Genomic DNA, 18,736 nt, shown 5'->3' on the forward strand with positions numbered 1-18,736 from the left:
GGGCAGTTCATCCGGTCACCGTCATCACCGATCACAAGAACCTGCTATATCTGGAGTCCGCGAAACGTCTGAATCCCAGACAAGCTAGGTGGTCATTGTTTTTTACCAGGTTTAATTTTGTCGTTACATATCGTCCTGGGTCAAAAAATGTAAAGGCGGATGCCTTATCTCGTAGTTTCCCTGGGGCCGGGAATACGGACGACCCGATTCCTATCCTTCAGGAGGGGGTGGTGGTTTCGGCAGTATGCTCTGAGCTGGAGGAGGAGGTATTGGAGGCTCAGGGGGACGCCCCTGCTGGACCTCCGGGGAGACTGTTTGTTCCAGATCAGTTGCGACAAAAGGTTATCGAGGCACACCATAACTCAGTTTTTGCAGGACACCCGGGGAGTAAAGCAACTGTGGATCTCCTCTCGCGTCGGTTTTGGTGGCCTAACTTACATAAGGAGGTGGTAACTTTTGTCGCGTCCTGTGGGGTTTGTGCGCGCTCTAAGACCTCACATACCCGTCCGTCTGGGGCCCTCTTACCTTTGAAGATCCCGGAGCGTCCTTGGACTCATCTGTCTATGGACTTTATTACGGACCTCCCTCCGTCTTCGGGTAAAACGGTCATACTCGTTGTAGTGGACAGGTTCAGCAAGATGGCACATTTTATCGCTCTTCCGGCTCTCCCTAATGCTAAAACTCTTGCGCAGGTGTTCATTGGGGAGATTGTGAGGCTTCACGGGGTACCCTCCGAGGTGGTGTCTGATCGGGGGTCTCAGTTTGTGTCCAAGTTCTGGAAGGCGTTTTGTGCACGGCGGGGGATGCATTTGTCATTCTCATCGGCTTTTCATCCTCAGACCAATGGTCAGACGGAACGTATGAACCAGAGCTTGGAGACATATCTCCGGTGTTTTGTGTCAGAGAACCAGGAGGACTGGGCTTCTTTCTTACCTCTGGCAGAGTTTGCTCTTAATAATAGGCGGAGCGAGTCCACTGGTAAGTCCCCGTTTTTTGGGGCATATGGTTTTCACCCCCAGTTTTGTACTTTCAGTAGGGGGGGCTCTTCGGGGGTTCCTGAGGAGGAACGATTTTCCTCATCACTCGCTTCAGTATGGAGAGGGGTGCTGAAGAATCTGAATACTATGGGAAACCGATACAAACGTATGGCTGATAGGAGGAGAGTGTCTGGTCCGGACCTAAGTGTGAACGATCGGGTATGGTTGTCTACCAGGAATATTAAACTTAAGGTTCCCTCCTGGAAACTGGGTCCCAGGTTCATCGGGCCGTACAGAATCAGTTCTATTATTAATCCGGTGGCATTCCGTCTTGACCTCCCCCCTACGTTTAAAATTCACAACGTGTTTCACAGATCATTGCTTAAGAGGTATGTGGCGCCGGTGGTACCGTCACCTTTACCTCCCCCTCCAGTGGTGGTCAATGGTAACTTGGAGTTCCAGGTATCGAGGGTCATCGATTCACGCTTTAATCGCCGGTCCCTTCAGTACCTGGTTCATTGGAAGGGGTATGGTCCTGAGGAGAGGATGTGGGTTCCTGCGTCGGATATTAACGCAGACCGATTAATTCGGGCCTTCCACACGACTCACCCGGATAAACCTGGCCCTGAGGGTCCGGAGGCCCCTCGTAGAAGGGGGGGTACTGTTACGGGTGTGTCGCCACGAAGATCGTCACGAGTACACAGCCTGACTTCTCGCAGCTGACTTGTTGGTGCTTTGTGTTTTTTCGGCAGTGAGGGAGTTAATTCTCTCTCTCTCTGTGCTAGATGAGGTCCAGCCTCGCCCAGCTGCAATCAATATTTCTGTAGTGAGACTCCTTCAAATGCCTGCTGGTCTGTTTGGGAAGTGTCGGTGAAAGCATTTCATTCAGAATTACAGAGCAGATCGTGGTGTTTGGAGTTTCTGAGATAAGTGTATTTGGAAGTGTTTTTTCCCTTTCCTCGCTTTATCATTTATCTCCTTTCCCGTTGGTGTTCCCTCTGTTGTAGTTGTGTAGTTGTTGTATGCAAGGTGGTTTTGGTTTTTCCCTTGTACTGTCTCGTTCGTCTAAGTACTGTGTGTGGGCATATTATTTCTTGTTCCCTTTTGTTGTGATCGGGGTCCTTCTCAGGACTAGATTACTTAGGTGCAGGGATCCTCAGGAGGTAGGGGTTACTCTGGCGGCCTGGACCTCTGTACCTTTAACAGTACCTCCAGGTTGAGGGATTAGTCAGGGCCCCAGCTTAGGGTCAGCTTAGGCCCCCTACCTCCAGTATACTGAGACAGCGTGACAGCACCTGTCTAGTTGGGCCGAATGCCAGGGTCCAGAAACAGTGTCTAAGGGAGACACCACTGCCAGTTCTGCTGTTGAGCATGCACGCCAATCCCCTGTCCATGGTGCAGGCGAAGATGCCTCCTGCCATGCACCTGTCATTGCACATTTATAACCACCATCATCAGCAACCAAGTCCACAATCTTGTCCCAGGGCAGCGCCTCTAAAAATTTTCCCCACGGGCATCATAAACACCCTTAAAAAATTATGTGGCTGTTGCATCTCGGTCACCATAGTGATATGGTGGTGGAGGATGAGGAGAAGGACAAGAAGGACAACATAAAATAGGTATACGCTTCAGGATTTTGTCTGTCTTGGTGTGAAGAGGTTAATGGGAATAGACCCCCACAAAACCCCCACTGGATTTGACTTCATGTTCCGCTGCTATCATCCAGTGGTGTTGAGAAGTTTGGCCCAATCCAGCCTGTGAGGCAGTGACCGGGATCGTATACGAGGGACATTATATATCCCCCAGAATGTGTACAGAGACCTATTAAGTCCATTGGAGTGCATTGCAGTTGTAGCACCCCGAGGGTTCGGTTGCTACAGAGGTATTGCATCTCACCCAGATGTGCGATATCTCACTTCCAGGTAAGGATGGAGTGTGGCTCAGGACCCTAACACCCACATGCACTACACCACATTTCCGGGGGACAGCTCGACGGTGCTCCCATTAGTTATGCAGGCACGAGTGAGCATGTCCCTGGCTGGAGTGGGGGGAGGGAACACCTAGAGAAGGGAACCCGGTAGTGTGTGCGTGGGGGAAGTAGATCCTGGGTGCACTCTGTACAGGAGTATAAGAGGGGGGCACCATTTTGGAAAAGGAGTGAGTTCAGAGAGGAGAAGCCAGAGAGCAGAGCTGCTTTATGGGCTCTGCTCCACAGGCAAGGAGAAGCCAGGGAGCAGAGCTGCTTTATGGGCTCTGCTCCACAGGCAGGCCCTGTCAGGAGGAGAAGCCAGGGAGCAGAGCTGCTTTATGGGCTCTGCTCCACAGGCAGGCCCTGTCAGGAGGCCTGAGCCTGGAGGAGGGAAGAAGGAGGAAGAGGAGCAGACTGGGCTCCAAGAAGGACAGAGGGGACCCCAGGGGTGTGGACTGGCTGGTAGCCACCACACGCCCGCCGCTACCCGAGTAGGGGGGTCAGGTCAAGAAGAAGGGAACCGGATCCCAAATTAGTGGAGGAGAGAAACTACCCTCAACTAAGAACCGGAGGCTGCGACATTACATGTGGAGCAGCCCCTCACCAAACCCGCTAGAAAGGCACCACATAGGACCTGGGAAACGCAGGCCAACGTTTGCCCACCAAGAAGGTCCGAGGCAGCTGGACATAAGCGTGGTCACTAGTGGGGTTGAAGACCAGAAACAGGAGACATAAAGGGGGTCCTGCAAAGCACTCCAGAAAGACCTGGGGGTTAATCGAGCCCCTCACCTGGTGAGCACAGCGCGACACAGGCGGCCACCTCTGCAGCGGTGGCCTGGAGCAGTAACCGAGTAACCGTGAGTAAAGACCCTGAACTGCACCATCAAGACTCCGAGTTATCTTTGTTGCGCTCATGTACCACCATCACCCCCATCATCCGCACAAGCTGCCCTGAGGCCATACCTCTCCCGTTGGGGGTTATACCACCATTGCTGCACACATACCACCGGCCTCAGCGGACTGTTCTGCAGCGGCGGCTTCAAAGCCGCACTCAACGGGTGGCGTAGTCGACATTCATCCAACATCTACTACTAGTACTCTGCCACTTAGTCTGACTCCCTGGGCACGGACCGGGTCACCGCCACGAGACTACAACCCTCAACAGATCCGGCTCCGGGTAAGCTCCCGCGTGCGCAACGCAGTGCGACACAGGCCCAGGGGCGCGTCAACTTTTGGCGTAGTCGGCAGGATAACGTGCCCGCAATCACCGGGTACTGCGTGCCTGAAGAAAAGTTCACATTTACTTCAAAAAGAAGTCTCCCGCCGATTCCAGAGGGTCCCCGCCATCGGACGCCATCACGGATCGTTTCCCGCCGGTTGCCCGCCATCTGCAGCTTTTTCCCGCCATCCACGGAGTTTCCCGCCGCTGGGAGACGATTCCCGCCATTTCAGAAGATTTCCCGCCCTGGCAGAGCGGACGCCATTATGGGCGTGCCAGAGGGTGGCAAGAGGCCACCTCCCATCGTGGGCCAGGTCCAAGAATGGCGCCAAAAGCGGAAACCGCCCCCACTAACAGAGACTGTGATGATAGAAGTGTCCATCAGCGTGAGGGAACTGCCCCTGGAACTGACAATCACCAAGTTGCCCCGGGACCATCCCCAAAGGGGGCGGATACAGAACAAAAGAGCGAAGATGGGTGCCGCCTGGAGGAGTCTGGAGAGAGCGCACCCGGAGATGAGGAGTCTGGAGAGGAGTCCGGAGAAGTCGCACCCGGAGATGGAGGGAGAGTCAGGCAGCACCGACCCTGTGGTCAGGAGCCTGCTGCAAGCGACAACCCCACTAGGCATGGTGGAGATCCTGGCACAGCTCCCCCGAGACCGGGAGTGTGCACAGACCGCGCTGGAGGGCCTCGCACGGAGGATGGCCCAGGTGCAGCGAGAAACGCTGACGGAATGGAGCAGGGAGATGGCCCAGCAGGCTGGAACCCGCCAGCGGAGCACACCACCCGCAACGAGGAGCACGCCTGCCCCTGAAGAGGATGCAGAAGGGACGGAGGCAAGTAAAGGGGACGTCACTACCCCAAGCCCAGCCACCGTAAGCCTATCCCCGCTCCCCGTCGCAGAGCCCGAAATCCCACCGCTCGTGCCCGTTGCCGCACCGCTACCGCTCCAGACTAGGCCTCAAGCAGAAGCCGCGACCACGCCCCCTGGGACGTCACGCGCCTCAACCCTGAGCGCGGCCAAGCAGGAGACGCCACCAGCCTGGTCGCAAGGCCGAGTGCCCCCGGGCGCCGCAGTGCCAACAGCGCCCTCTACTTCCACTGAGCCATCGGCCTGGTCGCTGGGCCAAGTAACCCCGGGCGCCGCCGTCCTAACGGTGCCCTTTACCTTTAGGATGCCCCAAGCCTGGTCGCAAGGCCTGGTCAACCCGGGCGCCGCTACCACCACCGCGCCCTCAACATCTAGAGTGCCGCACCTGGGTGAAGACTTGTTTGCTCAGCACACTTGCCCGGATGGGCAGCCCTTTATATGGCCACCGGAGTACTACCAACTACAACTCCAAAAGGAAAGGCCCCTGTGCGAGCCCCTGATTCCGGCTCCGAAGCCCGTCAAGAGGACCCCGCTCTCGTTGGAGGAGGCACAGTTTGAGTGGGATCCCACTGAAGGAGACCTCATGGGGTTCACCCAAGAAACTCGGGCGGCCGCAGCTGAGCGTGCGGAGTGCTGCCGCCAGCAGTTGGAGGTCTTTGAGCAAGAGCGGAGAGAGAGGCGGGTCCGTGAGCAGCGGCTGCAAATACAAAGTGCAGAACAGAAGAGTCGGACCCGGAGGAACCCCCGTGCAGCTCATGGTCCCCGTGCCACCGGGACTGTGATTAAATTCCAACTGCAGCACGGTTGGGGTTTCATCAGGGATCACCGCACCCCCGGCGACGTCTTCGTGACCAGGAGAGATGTCGAGTCCCACCTACCGGAGGGACACAGAGGACGTGACCTATACGTAGGGGATGAGGTCACATTCACCCGGCACAAATGTGCCAAAGGACCCTATGCCCTTCATGTACACCGTTTGACGGAGGAAGAGCTGAAGTGTCAGGAGGAGCAAGAGGACCCGGACGGGTCTGAAGCTTACCCGCGAGAAGGAGCAGGAGGACGCCGTTACTAGAGTACGGTAAAGAGAACTGTAAAATAGTTACCCGTCAGGGTACAGAGAACTGTTAATAGTTAAAATATGTTCCCGTTGGGACAAGTGTGAACTGAAACCCGTGTGTCCCTATTCCCACTGACCGAGGACTGAGAGCGGTCATCCTTTCCTAATACCTGGCCGAGGACTGAGAGCGGCCATACCTCCCCTTGTATATAGTTGCGCTTTCTAAGGCGCCCCCTATTGGTTTTATAAGGAACTGTGTTTTTTTCAGAAGAGACTGTTGCACTTTACCCGGTCACAAGTTGCACCGTGGCCGGAGGCACAAGAATGTTGATAATGAACAGTTTATAATGAAAAAGTTTTTATGCTGCTGATAATATATATATAATGTTTTCTATGTTTATGATGTTATGAAAAAAAATTGTATGTTTTTGTATGTTTTTGCTCTTTTACAGCCCGAGGACGTGCTGTGATTTACCAGGGGGGAATGTAGCACCCTGAGGATTCGGCTGCTACAGGGGTATTACACCTCAAGCCAGAGGTGTGGTATTCCACTCCCGGGTAAGGATGGAGTGTGGAACTGAGCTAGTAGGCTGCATGCACTACATACATCCCATTTCCGGGGGACAGACCGACGGTACTCCCACCAGTATATGTGCAGGTACGACAGCGTCTGTCCCTGGCTGGAGTGGGAGGGGGGTGGAACATCCCAGTAGTGTAGGGGCAGATAGGGGGAGTAGTCTGGGTAAGGCTAGGAGCTCATTGGGTGCTGGTCACCTGAGCTCACACATAGAGGGAGTATATAAGGTGGGCACCATCTTAGGACAAGGAGTGAGTTCAGAGAGGAGAAGCCAGGGAGCAGAGCTGCTTTATGGGCTCTGCTCCACAGGCAGGCCCTGTCAGGAGGAGAAGCCAGGGAGCAGAGCTGCTTTATGGGCTCTGCTCCACAGGCAGGCCCTGTCAGGAGGCCTGAGCCTGGAGGAGGGAAGAAGGAGGAAGAGGAGCAGACTGGGCTCCAAGAAGGACAGAGGGGACCCCAGGGGTGTGGACTGGCTGGTAGCCACCACACGCCCGCCGCTACCCGAGTAGGGGGGTCAGGTCAAGAAGAAGGGAACCGGATCCCAAATTAGTGGAGGAGAGAAACTACCCTCAACTAAGAACCGGAGGCTGCGACATTACATGTGGAGCAGCCCCTCACCAAACCCGCTAGAAAGGCACCACATAGGACCTGGGAAACGCAGGCCAACGTTTGCCCACCAAGAAGGTCCGAGGCAGCTGGACATAAGCGTGGTCACTAGTGGGGTTGAAGAACAGAGACAGGAGACATAAAGGGGGTCCTGCAAAGCACTCCAGAAAGACCTGGGGGTTAACCGAGCCCCTCACCTGGTGAGTAACCGAGTAACCGTGAGTAAAGACCCTGAACTGCACCATCAAGACTCCGAGTTATCTTTGTTGCGCTCATGTACCACCATCACCCCCATCATCCGCACAAGCTGCCCTGAGGCCATACCTCTCCCATTGGGGGTTATACCACCATTGCTGCACACATACCACCGGCCTCAGCGGACTGTTCTGCAGCGGCGGCTTCAAAGCCGCACTCAACGGGTCGCGTAGTCGACATTCATCCAACATCTACTGCTAGTACTCTGCCACTTAGTCTGACTCCCTGGGCACGGACCGGGTCACCGCCACGAGACTACAACCCTCAACAGATCCGGTTCCGGGTAAGCTCCCGCGTGCGCAACGCAGCGCGACACAGGCCCAGGGGCGCGTCACAGTCACAAACTCACCTGCGGCTGCAATGCAGGAATGAAGGTGAGCATTGATCTGGTCAGGCTATCTGGATAAGGCAGATTAAGTAAAACCTGGCAGGGCCTTCATTTCTTGGGGGAGGCTACAGGAAGGCAGTGGGACGGCCTCCTCCCTCCAACCGGGGTTTTCCAGTAGCTCTTGCCACAGGTCCTTTAAAAACCCTGCACTAAGGATTAGTGTTGTTCTGTATTGGAACCTGCTAGGAGCTTAGCAGGAAAGCTCAGCAGGATTGAGTGTGGCTGAACCCACGCCTGGGAAGGCTCTGCACATGTCAGGCTCTGAGCGGCCCGGCATGGCCGTTGCCCACGGCAACCGTTGTTTAAGGAATCGTGTTAACCCGGCTGCAAACCGGAGGACTTTTCTGTTTCCCCGTGAGTTGCTGAATAAAGCTTGCTTGGATTTGCTTGGGTCACCGTCTCAGTTACATAACGGTGTGAACACTGCCGCCTTACAGCTTGGTGGAGAATGCGGGCATAGTGACTGAGGCATACCCCACCGGCAGCTGCATGACCACAATCCGGCCGGCCATCTTTCCGCCCCACCCCGTTGACAAAATGGAGCAGCTGGTACTTACCCAGCAGCAGCAGCTGCAGTGTCAGTGGCAACAGCAGGAGCAGCACCAGAATCTCCAACAGCAACAGCAGGAGCGGGAACAGCAGCATAAGCAGCAGCAGCTACTGTACCAGCAGCAGCAAAAAACAAATGAACTGTTGCTGCAACAGATTGCTGCCCTGCGGGAGACGCCAACAGCACCAGCCTCAGAACGTAGTGAGGCCCGGGACAAGGTTCGCTCAGCGAAGATGGGACCGGAGGACGATGTGGAAGCCTTCCTGACCAGCCAGTCAGTGGGCAGAAGTGGTGGCTCCGTTTCTGGTCGGCGATTCCCAAAAGGCCTACTTCGACCTCAGTCGGGAGGACGCCCAGGACTAACAGAGGCTCAAAGGTGAGATCCTTGTCCGACTGGGGGTCAATATATATGTGAGGGCTCAGCGTGTATTTACATGGGCCTATGTGGAGACCCGACCCGCCCGTTCTCAGGCTTATGACCTACTGCAGCTGGTAGAGGTGGCTCCAGCCTGAGACTTTGTCTCCAGCCCAGATGGTGGAGAGGGTGGTGGTTGACCAGCTGCTGAGGACTCTGCCAGCCGCTATCCAACGTTGAGTGGGGCAAGGGGACCCCGGCACACTCGACCAAGTGGTCAGCCTGATCGAGCGCTACTCGGCCACTCAGGACTTTATCTGGGACTCTGCCCCCTCACGGCTGTCACGCCGATCCCTGTCAACCCAGGAACCGGGAAAGGGGTCGCGTCCCTCTGCTGAGGACAGTCAGCACCGTACCCGTGCTGAAGGGGTATCCCGGAATGAGAGTGGTAGGAGACCGGTTCCCTCCCAAACAGTCATAAGACCTAACAGTACCTCCACCATTAGGTGCTGGCGGTGTCAGGGGCCGGGACATGTGATTGCTAACTGTCCCCTGACTACGGAACCCATGGACTGCGGGTTTATCCGCCAGGTCTCAATGTACGCCCAGACTGTCTGCACTGCGAGTGCCGACCCCCCGGACAGTGAACCCCAACTGTGCCAGGTACTGGTTAATGGGTACCACACGGAGGCCCTCTTAGATTCGGGAAGCCTAGTGACTTTGGTACATGGGTCGCTGGTGGCAGGAGACAATCCCAGTGGATGGACAGTCGGGGTTGTGTGTATCCATGGGGACCTCTGAGAGTACCCAACCGTGGAGGTAGTTTTGTCCACGCCTTGTGGAGACATAAAACATGTGGTGGGGGTGGTAAAAACTCTTCCCTATGGGACTGTGTTGAGAAGAGACTTGACCCTGTTCTGGACTCTATGGAAAAACAAAATCCACTCTCCCCCGGTAAAATGTGTTACAGGCGCTGTACCCGATGAACCCGAGTCACGGGTACCTGCCGTAGGGGTGTCCAACCTAGGGACAGAGTGTGACCCCGATAGGTTTCCCCTAGAGGTGCTGGCAGGAGAGGTCGAGGAGACCCCATCGATCCTGGAGCTGGAAGTGTCCCGGGGCACGTTTGGGACAGCTCAGCTACAGGATCCTACTCTGACTCGGAGCTGTGGGAAAGGGTGTTAAAGGTAAATGGCGTAGCTCAACAGCCCGGTGCAGATACTGTATTTCCACGCATGGTAGTCAACGGTGAGTTGCTCTATAGGGTAGACAAAATCAGGGACGAGGTCGTGGAACAGTTAGTGGTACCTCAGTCGTACCGTTCTGGAGTTGGCACACACACACCTTCTGGGTAGACACTTAGGGGTTAAAAAGACGCAAGAGCGTATCTTGCAGCGGTTCTTTTGGCCGAGGATTTACGCGGCGGTCCAAAAGTACTGCGAATCCTGCCCCGAATGTCAGTTGACCACACCCACCGCAAGTTTCCGTAGCCCATTGGTACCTCAGCCAGTAATAGAGGTACCTTTTGAACGAATTGCAATGGACTTGGTAGGGCCCATTGTAAAATCCGCTCGTGGCCACCAACATATACTGGTGGTCGTCGACTATGCCACCCAGTACCCGGAGGCTATACCGCTACACCGCTACGCCACACTTCGACAAATCTGATTGCACGGGAGCTGTTTGCCATGTTCTGTTGCCTTGGACTACCTAAGGAGATACTGACGGATCAGGGGACCCCTTTTATGTCCAAAGTGACAAGGGAACTGTGCAAACTGCTAAACATTAAACAATTGCGCACCTCGGTGTACCATCCTCAAACCGACGGGCTAGTAGAACGGTTCAATAAAACCCTCAAGTCCATGTTAAAAAAGGTGGTTTCTAAGGACGGAAGGGATTGGGACATGTTGCTACCCTATTTGATGTTCGCCGTCCGTGAGGTACCCCAGACTTCCACAGGGTTCTCTCCCTTTGAGTTATTGTACGGCAGACACCCTAGGGGTCTGTTGGACATAGCCAAAGAGATGTGGGAACAAGAGCCGACTCCACATAGGAGTATAATTGAACATGTGGCTAGTATGCAGGACCGGATCGCGGCGGTCATGCCCATCATGAAAGAACATCTGTTAGATGCCCAGGCAGCCCAGAGACACACATATAATAAAAGAGCCAGAGTCAGGTCTTTAAATAAGGGCGATCGGGTGTTAGTACTGGTACCCATAGCTGAGAGTAAGCTCATGGACAAGAGGCAAGGGCCATATGAGGTTTGAGAAAAGGTGGGGGAGGTAAATTACCGGGTGTATAAACCCGGAAGGAGGAAACCTGAGCAGCTTTATCATGTAATCCTGCTAAAACCTTGGAAAGATCGAGAGTGTTTAGTTACAGACGTCACTCTGGGCATATCGCCAGAGAGTTCTCTACCTTCAGCCAGGGATGCGTCCGGGGGAGAGGTGAGGATAAGTGATGCTCTCACTAAACAGCAGCGACGGGAGGCTCGCTCACTGGTGCAGCAGAATACCGATATGTTCTCAGAGCTACCGGGTAGGACTACAGTTCTCCAACATGACATTGTCACCGAACCTGGGGTAAAGGTGCGAATGAGACCGTACCGGGTACCCGAAGCCCGGAGGCAATCCATCAAGGCTGAGGTAAAACAAATGCTCCAGTTAGGCGTCATCGAGGAATCACTGAGTGAGTGGGCTAGCCCCAACGTACTGATTTCGAAACCAGACGGATCGTTACGCTTCTGTAACAATTTCCGAAAACTAAATGAAGTGTTGAAGTTTGACCTTTATCCAATGCCCAGGGTGGATGAGCGGATTGAGAGACTGGGGCAGGCCCAGTACTTTACCACGCTCGATCTCACCAAGGGTTACTGGCAGGTGCCTCTCACGAAATCGGCGAAGGATTTGAACGCCTTCATAACTATGGAGGGTCTATATCACTATGTGGTTTTACCTTTTGGGCTACATGGGGCCCCGGCTACATTCCAGTGGTTGATGGACATAGTGCTCAAGTCTCATCAGGTGTACGCGTCCGCGTATCTAGATGATATTATCATCTTTAGCACCGACTGGCATACGCATCTATCCCAGGCACAAGCAGTGCTGGATTCTCTCAGAGCCGCTCGATTAACGTCAACCCCAAAAAAATGTGTGATAGGGCTAGAGAAAGCCCGATATTTGGGGTATGTGATTGGCCGAGGAATTATCAAGTCCCAAATCAATAAAGTTGAGGCCATAAAAAATTGTCCTAAACCGTCAAGTACAAAGCAGGTGAGGGCGCTCCTTGGCATTCTTGGGTATTACCGCCGGTTTATACCTAATTTTGCTGGGAGAATGGTGGCCCTGACCGATCTCTTGAAAGGAAAAAAATCAAGTAATGGTTCGGTGGAACCCTCAGGCAGAAAAAGCCTTTCAGTAAATGAAGTTGGCCCTGTGTGGACAGCCGGTCCTCATCAGCCCCAACTTCAAGGAAACCTTCATTGTACAGACAGATGCCTCGGAGGTAGGCCTAGGGGCGGTATTGTCACAAAAAGTGAATGGTGAAGAGCACCCGGTCACCTACTTGAGTAGAAAACTTGTCCCGGCAGAGAAAAACTATAGCGTGGTAAAGAAAAAGTGTTTGGCTATTAAGAGGGCCTTGGAATCGCTACGTTATTATTTACTCAGGCGTCAGTTCCACTTGGTGACGGACCACTCACCCTTGGTATGGATGAAAAATGCCAAGGAGAGGAATGCGCGAGTCACCGGCTGGTTCGTGTCACTGCAAAATTTCAGGTTCTCTGTAGAACATCGCCCTGGAAAGTCGCAGGCAAACGCGGATGCCCTGTCCCGGGCACTCTGTATGATGTCAAATGTTCAACCCCACAAGTTTGAACAGAGGGGGGGGATATGTGAGGCAGTGACCGGGATCGTATACGAGGGACGTTATATATCCCCCAGAATGTGTACAGAGACCTATTAAATCCATTGGAGTGCATTGCAGTCACAAACTCACCTGCGGCTGTCATCTGGGAAGGCTCTGCACCTGTCAGGCTCTGAGTGGCCTGGCGTGGCCGTTGCCCACGGCAACCGTTGTTTAAGGACTCGTGTTAACTCGGCTGCAAACCGGAGGACTTTTCTGTTTACCCGTGAGTTGCTGAATAAAGCTGTTTGTGCTGGACTTGCTTGGGTCACTGCCTCAGTTACTGCATGGTGTGAACACCGCCGCCTTACAAGCCCTTGTTCATTTTTATAAGATGCGCCTATCAGTTATAATGCCCCCGGCAGCACTAAAAACACGCTCTGACAAAACACTAGCTGCAGGGCTGGGCCTCTAACTCCAAGGCATAGAGTGCCACGTGTCCAGCTCGGATACCCTATAGTTATAAGGCACAGAGGAATCACGGAGGACGTTGGTACGGTCATCAAGGTACTCTTTCAGCATCTTCCAAAACTTTTCCATCCTTGTCAGAGTACCCCGCGCATCAGGGCCTGGGCACTGGGAGGGGCTGAGAAAGCTGTCCCAGACCTTTGACAGTGTTCCCCTGCCTCTGCTTCATCGTATTTGTGTCTCCCTCTCCTGTACTCCTTGGTTGTCCAACAAACTGTGACATCTGCCACCAGCGTTTTGAGATGGGAATTTTAAGAATTCTTCAACAAGAGCCTTCTGGTACTGCAACATTTTATTAGATCTCTCCGACACGGGAAGAAGAGATAAAAAGTTCTTCTTGTAGCATGGGTCTAGAAGTGTGACCAACCAGTAACTAGTGTTGACCAAAATGCATACAATGCGAGGGTCACGGGAAAGACAACGGAACATAAAGTCAGCCATGTGTGCCAGATTGCCAACAGCCAAGACTTCCCTGTCCTGACCAAGAGGGCGACTGTCCATGCTCTCCTCCTCATCCTTTTCCTGGTCCTCCTCCTCCCTCTCCTCAGGCAATTCACGCTGAACAGACGGTATGACTGTTGTGTGGATAGTACCGTCTGTAGTGCAGGAAAACAGCTCCTGTTCCTCCTCCTCATTATCACCCAATTCGCGTTGAGATGAGGCTGGGTTGTGTGGCATCACCCTGTATAGTTCCTTGCTCTATCTCATCGTGCTTTGCCTTTAATGCCTCCTCTTTAATTGTGAGCAGCGAGCGTTTCAGTAGGCAGAGAAGATGGATGGTGACGCTAATTATCGCATCATCACCGCACACCATCTTGGTGGAGTCCTCAAAGTTTTGTAGTGCAGCACAGATGTCAGACATCCATGCCCACTCATCAGCTCTTATGTGCGGAGGCTGACCTGAATACCGACGGGCGTGTTGAAGCTGGTACTCAACAACTGCCCTCTGCTGCTCACTAGTCCTTACCAACATCTGAAACGTTGAGTTCCATCGCGTGGTGACATTGCACACCAGTGGATGAGCTGGAAGGTGCTGAAGCACGGCAAGGTTAAGAGAAGCTGTAGGTGACTTTCTGAAATGTGCACACACGCGGCATACTGTCACAAACTGCTCAGTCAGATCCAGGTAGGTTTTGAGAAACAGCTGAACCACTAAGTTGAGCAGATGGGTCAGGCAAGGTACCTGTGCAAGGTTGCCAAGCCTCAGAGCTGCCATCAGTTTCCGGCCATTGTCACACACGACAATGCCTGGCTGTGGGTTCAGCGGTGACAGCCACAGATGTGTCTGCTCTGTTACAGCTATCTATAACTGTGCAGCGTTGTGCAGTTTGTTACCTAAGCACATTAGCTTCTGCACAGCCTGTTTCCGCTTGGCTGAGGCAGTGCTGCAGTGCTTCCAGCTTCTGACTGATGTGGTCATTTTGTAGATGGAGGCTGAAGAGGAGGAGGAGGTGCAGGAGCTATAGAATATGGAGGCAACTCGGATTGACCCAGGGCCCGCAATCCTTGGCATCGGGAGGACTTGTTCCGTCCCAGGGTCCGACTGTGTCTCAGCTTCCACAATATAAACCCAGTGTGCCATCAGTGAGATGTACCGTCCCTGGGACTTGTCCACATGTCCGTGGTTAGGTGAACTTTCCCAGTAACTGCGTTGGTGAGGGTATGGCTAATGCTCTTTGACACGTGCGTGTGTAAGGTGGGGACGGCATACCAGGAGAAATAGTGGTGGCTGGGAACCGAGTACCAAGGGACGGCTGCCACCATGAGGTTGCAGAAAGATTCCATCTCCATGAGCCTAAAAGGCAACATTTCAAGTGCAAGCATTTGAGAAATGTGGCAGTTTATTTGCACTTGCGTTCAAATGACTGGGGTAGGGACAATTGAATGCTGCGCTGGAACAAGGACGTGGACGCTGATGGAGGTGGTTGCAAGTGTGCAATGACATGTCACGCATGTCACCTTGTCAGGTTGGGTTAGTGACTTCATCTTCCACCACGTCGTCTTGCACGAATGCACCCTGGGCCTCCTCTTGGCTTGCTGGCAATTGTGTCTCATCATCATCACCCACCTCTTGTGACAGTAACTGCACTTTCCCATCGTCGCCTATGTGTGACTGTGGCTACTATATGCAATCTCATCTTTCATGGCTTGAAGAGGGCCAGGTGAGAGGCCCTAATCTGTAAATGGAAAAGTGAACAGCACTTCAGACTGCCCAAGTTTGGAATCACTTGTCACTGGGCACTCGGCATGGTGGGAGGAACGAGGATCAGGGTGAGAAATATGTGGTCCAGACTCACGACTACTGAGACTGGACTGTGTGGAAGACAGGGTGGTGGTGGTGGCAAAGAAACTGGAAGCATTATCTGCTATTCAACCAGCAACCTTTTCACACTGCTCTGGCTTCAATAGTGGTGTCCGCGGCCTCCTACAAAGTGGGACAGGAAGATAGAGCGACATGATGTGGGTGCTTGTTGTGCTCCCTCAGCAGGCACAATTTCAGCTTGCCCAAGGCCTCGGCCTTTGCGTGCACCATCACCATCACGTCCACTTTCCAGGCCCTTGCCACACGCCTTGCCCATTTTAAATGGAGTATAATATTTGGCATGCTCCCAAAAATGTCAGGATTATTACCGCAGTAATATCGGATTACGTCTGATTACCACGGTTTTAGGTAGTGGCCTTATTGGCATGGTATTGGTCAGCAACCAAGTGTGAATAGGTTTGAACAACACACAGCAGGCAGACTTTAAATGGAGTATAATACTTGTCACATTTACCAAAAAAGTCAGGATTATTACTGCATTATTATCGGATCACCTGAGATGATGGACAAGTTTCTCTGCTTCCACAATACAGCAATGCTACTAATATCAAACAAATCTGGCTGAATGCTGCTAACAAGCAAATGGAACAGTAAAAATGGTGCATTATATTTCTTTTCAAGCAAATAATTATGATTAAGAGCAAAAAGAATGTTAGCCCTGATATCTAGAGCTATGGATATCAGTAATAGCAGCAGACAGAACGTGCAATGGACAATATTCTATTCTATACGCTGTCCACAAACTATGCCTGCCTTACTCCTGCTATGACCAGGATTGATATGCATCTGGATTAGTTATTAGAAGGTCTGTCAGTTTAGATACATATTTCTGTGGAATACTTCACTAAATAAACCACCAATTCTCTCCATCACTCAGCTGCAGCTCTCCCTACTCTGCCTGTCTAAATGGTACACTGTGACGAGCATAGGGTCAGAGGTTCTTATATAGACCTGATGATGCTATCACTGTCATGCCACAACCAACATGGCTGCTGCATTTCAGTGACTGGCAGGCAATCCCCATATGTTTACTTGCTGTTTAAATAGTGTCAAACATCCAGGGCGGGGACTCGAGCTCCCGCCCGAGCATCCAGAAAGTACTCGCCAAGCATTTCAAACAGTGAGATGTCCAGGCGAGTACCGAGCAGTTGTGAGCACGCTCACTCATCACTACTGTAGATGCATCCGCAGTTGGTCCTTCAGGGTTCTGGACTGATTAGCACTAGACCTCTTTAAAAGGTGCTGGCTGACTGCTTACAGAGGCTCTTATTGAAGCTTGATCCATTCCCGGCCGACAACGTAGAGGTTTTTGGCTTTCAGTGGGTGACTGGGACTGCCGTTGTGGAATCCACCTATCTCCTGTGTGGATTGCTGTGGCAAAAAATAAATGCACCTGAAAGATAAGCAAAGCCTGTTTCTTTTGACTTTGGACAAGTTAATAACATTCACAATGAGGCTGAAGAAATCAGAAATCAGTGCATAAAGATTCTACATTAAGTATTTTTATACAGGTTTTTGGATTCCTCAAAACAGACAGAAAGTTCACTAGCTCATCCCTATGAGCACATGAAAGCTCAGCTTCCCTCCAAACTGTTAGAAGAGTTACATGGACTGAATTTGTATATAGCAGGCCTCAGTGATCTCCCAAACCATATTCTTGAAGCTTTTTCCACTCAACAACATGACAAGGTCCTGTCAGCTTCTTGGCATCTGCTCCACCGGCACCTGGATACACATTGGTCTACTTTAGAAATTCTGCGGTTTTTGGGAGAAAAGTTGAAAGATCAAATTGTTTATGCCCATCAATATATTATTATTATTATTTATTATTATAGTGCCATTTATTCCATGGCGCTTTACATGTGATAGGGATATACATAGCAAAAACATTTACATAATCTTAACAAAACGAGTCAGCGACTGGTACAGGAGGAGCGAGGACCCTGCCCGCGAGGGCTAACATTCTACAAGGGATGGGTGAGGATACAGTAGGTGGGGGTAGAGGAGGCCATGCAGTAATGTGGTGGAGTGGTGGTTACTGCAGGTTGTAGGCTTGTCGGAAGAGGTAGGTCTTCAGGTTTCTTTTGAAGGCTTCCATGGTAGGCGAGAGTCTGATGTGTTGGGGTAGAGAGTTCCAGAGTAGGGGGGATGCACGGGAGAAATCTTGTATACGATTGTGGGAAGAGGAGTTAAGAGGGGAGTAGAGAAGGAGATCTTGTGAGGATCGGAGGTTGCGTGCAGGTAAGTACCAGGAGACTAGGTCACAGATGTATGGAGGAGACAGGTTGTGGATGGCTTTGTATGCCATGGTTAGGGTTTTGAAGTAGGATTCTCTGGGCAATGGAGAGCCAGTGAAGGGATTGACAGAGGGGGGAGGTCGGGGAATAGCGGGGGGACAGGTGGATTAGTCGAGCAGCAGAGTTTAGGATAGATTGGAGGGGCGCAAGAGTGTTGGAAGGGAGGCCACAGAGCAGGAGGTTGCAGTAGTCAAGGCGGGAGATGATGAGGGCATGCACTAGTGTTTTTTGCAGAGTCTTTGCTGAGGAATGCACGGATCCGGGAAATATTTTTGAGTTGGAGTTGGCAGGAAGTGGAAAGGGCTTGGATATGTGGTTTGAACGAGAGATCAGAGTCCAGGGTTACCCCAAGGCAGCGAGCTTGTGGGACTGGGGACAGTGAACAGCCATTGATGTTGATGGATAGGTCAGATGGGGGATATGAATGAGAGGGTGGAAAGATGATGCACTCTGTTTTATCCATGTTGAGTTTTAGAAATCTGGCAGAGAAGAAGGATGAGATGGCGGACAGACATTGTTGGATTTTGGTTAGTAGGGAGGAGATATCGGGTCCAGAGAGGTAGATCTGTGTGTTATCAGCATAGAGGTGATACTGAAAGCCGTGAAAGTGTTAAATAGCTGTTTAGAGTTGTGAGTAGTGTTGAGCCACCCCCGTAGTATTCGGGTTCGGTTCGGTTCGTCGAACACCGGGATGTTCGAGGAACTGTTCGTCGAACACCTTAGAACACCGTCGAACACCATTAAAACCAATGGCAGGCAAACAAAAACACATAGAAACACATATAAAACACCTTCAAAGGTGTCCAAAAGCTGACAAACTGCTCAGAAGACGCTCTCTTTAAAAAAGCCGGCCGGCAATTCAGCAGCGGCATACACCGGTACCCGACAATTTAGACAAGAAGGAATAGAGCATCACAC

Source organism: Phyllobates terribilis, unplaced genomic scaffold, assembly GCF_046119375.1.
Source record: "Phyllobates terribilis strain yellow unplaced genomic scaffold, ASM4611937v1 Scaffold_597__1_contigs__length_995708, whole genome shotgun sequence".
In the NCBI taxonomy this organism is placed as follows: domain Eukaryota; kingdom Metazoa; phylum Chordata; class Amphibia; order Anura; family Dendrobatidae; genus Phyllobates; species Phyllobates terribilis.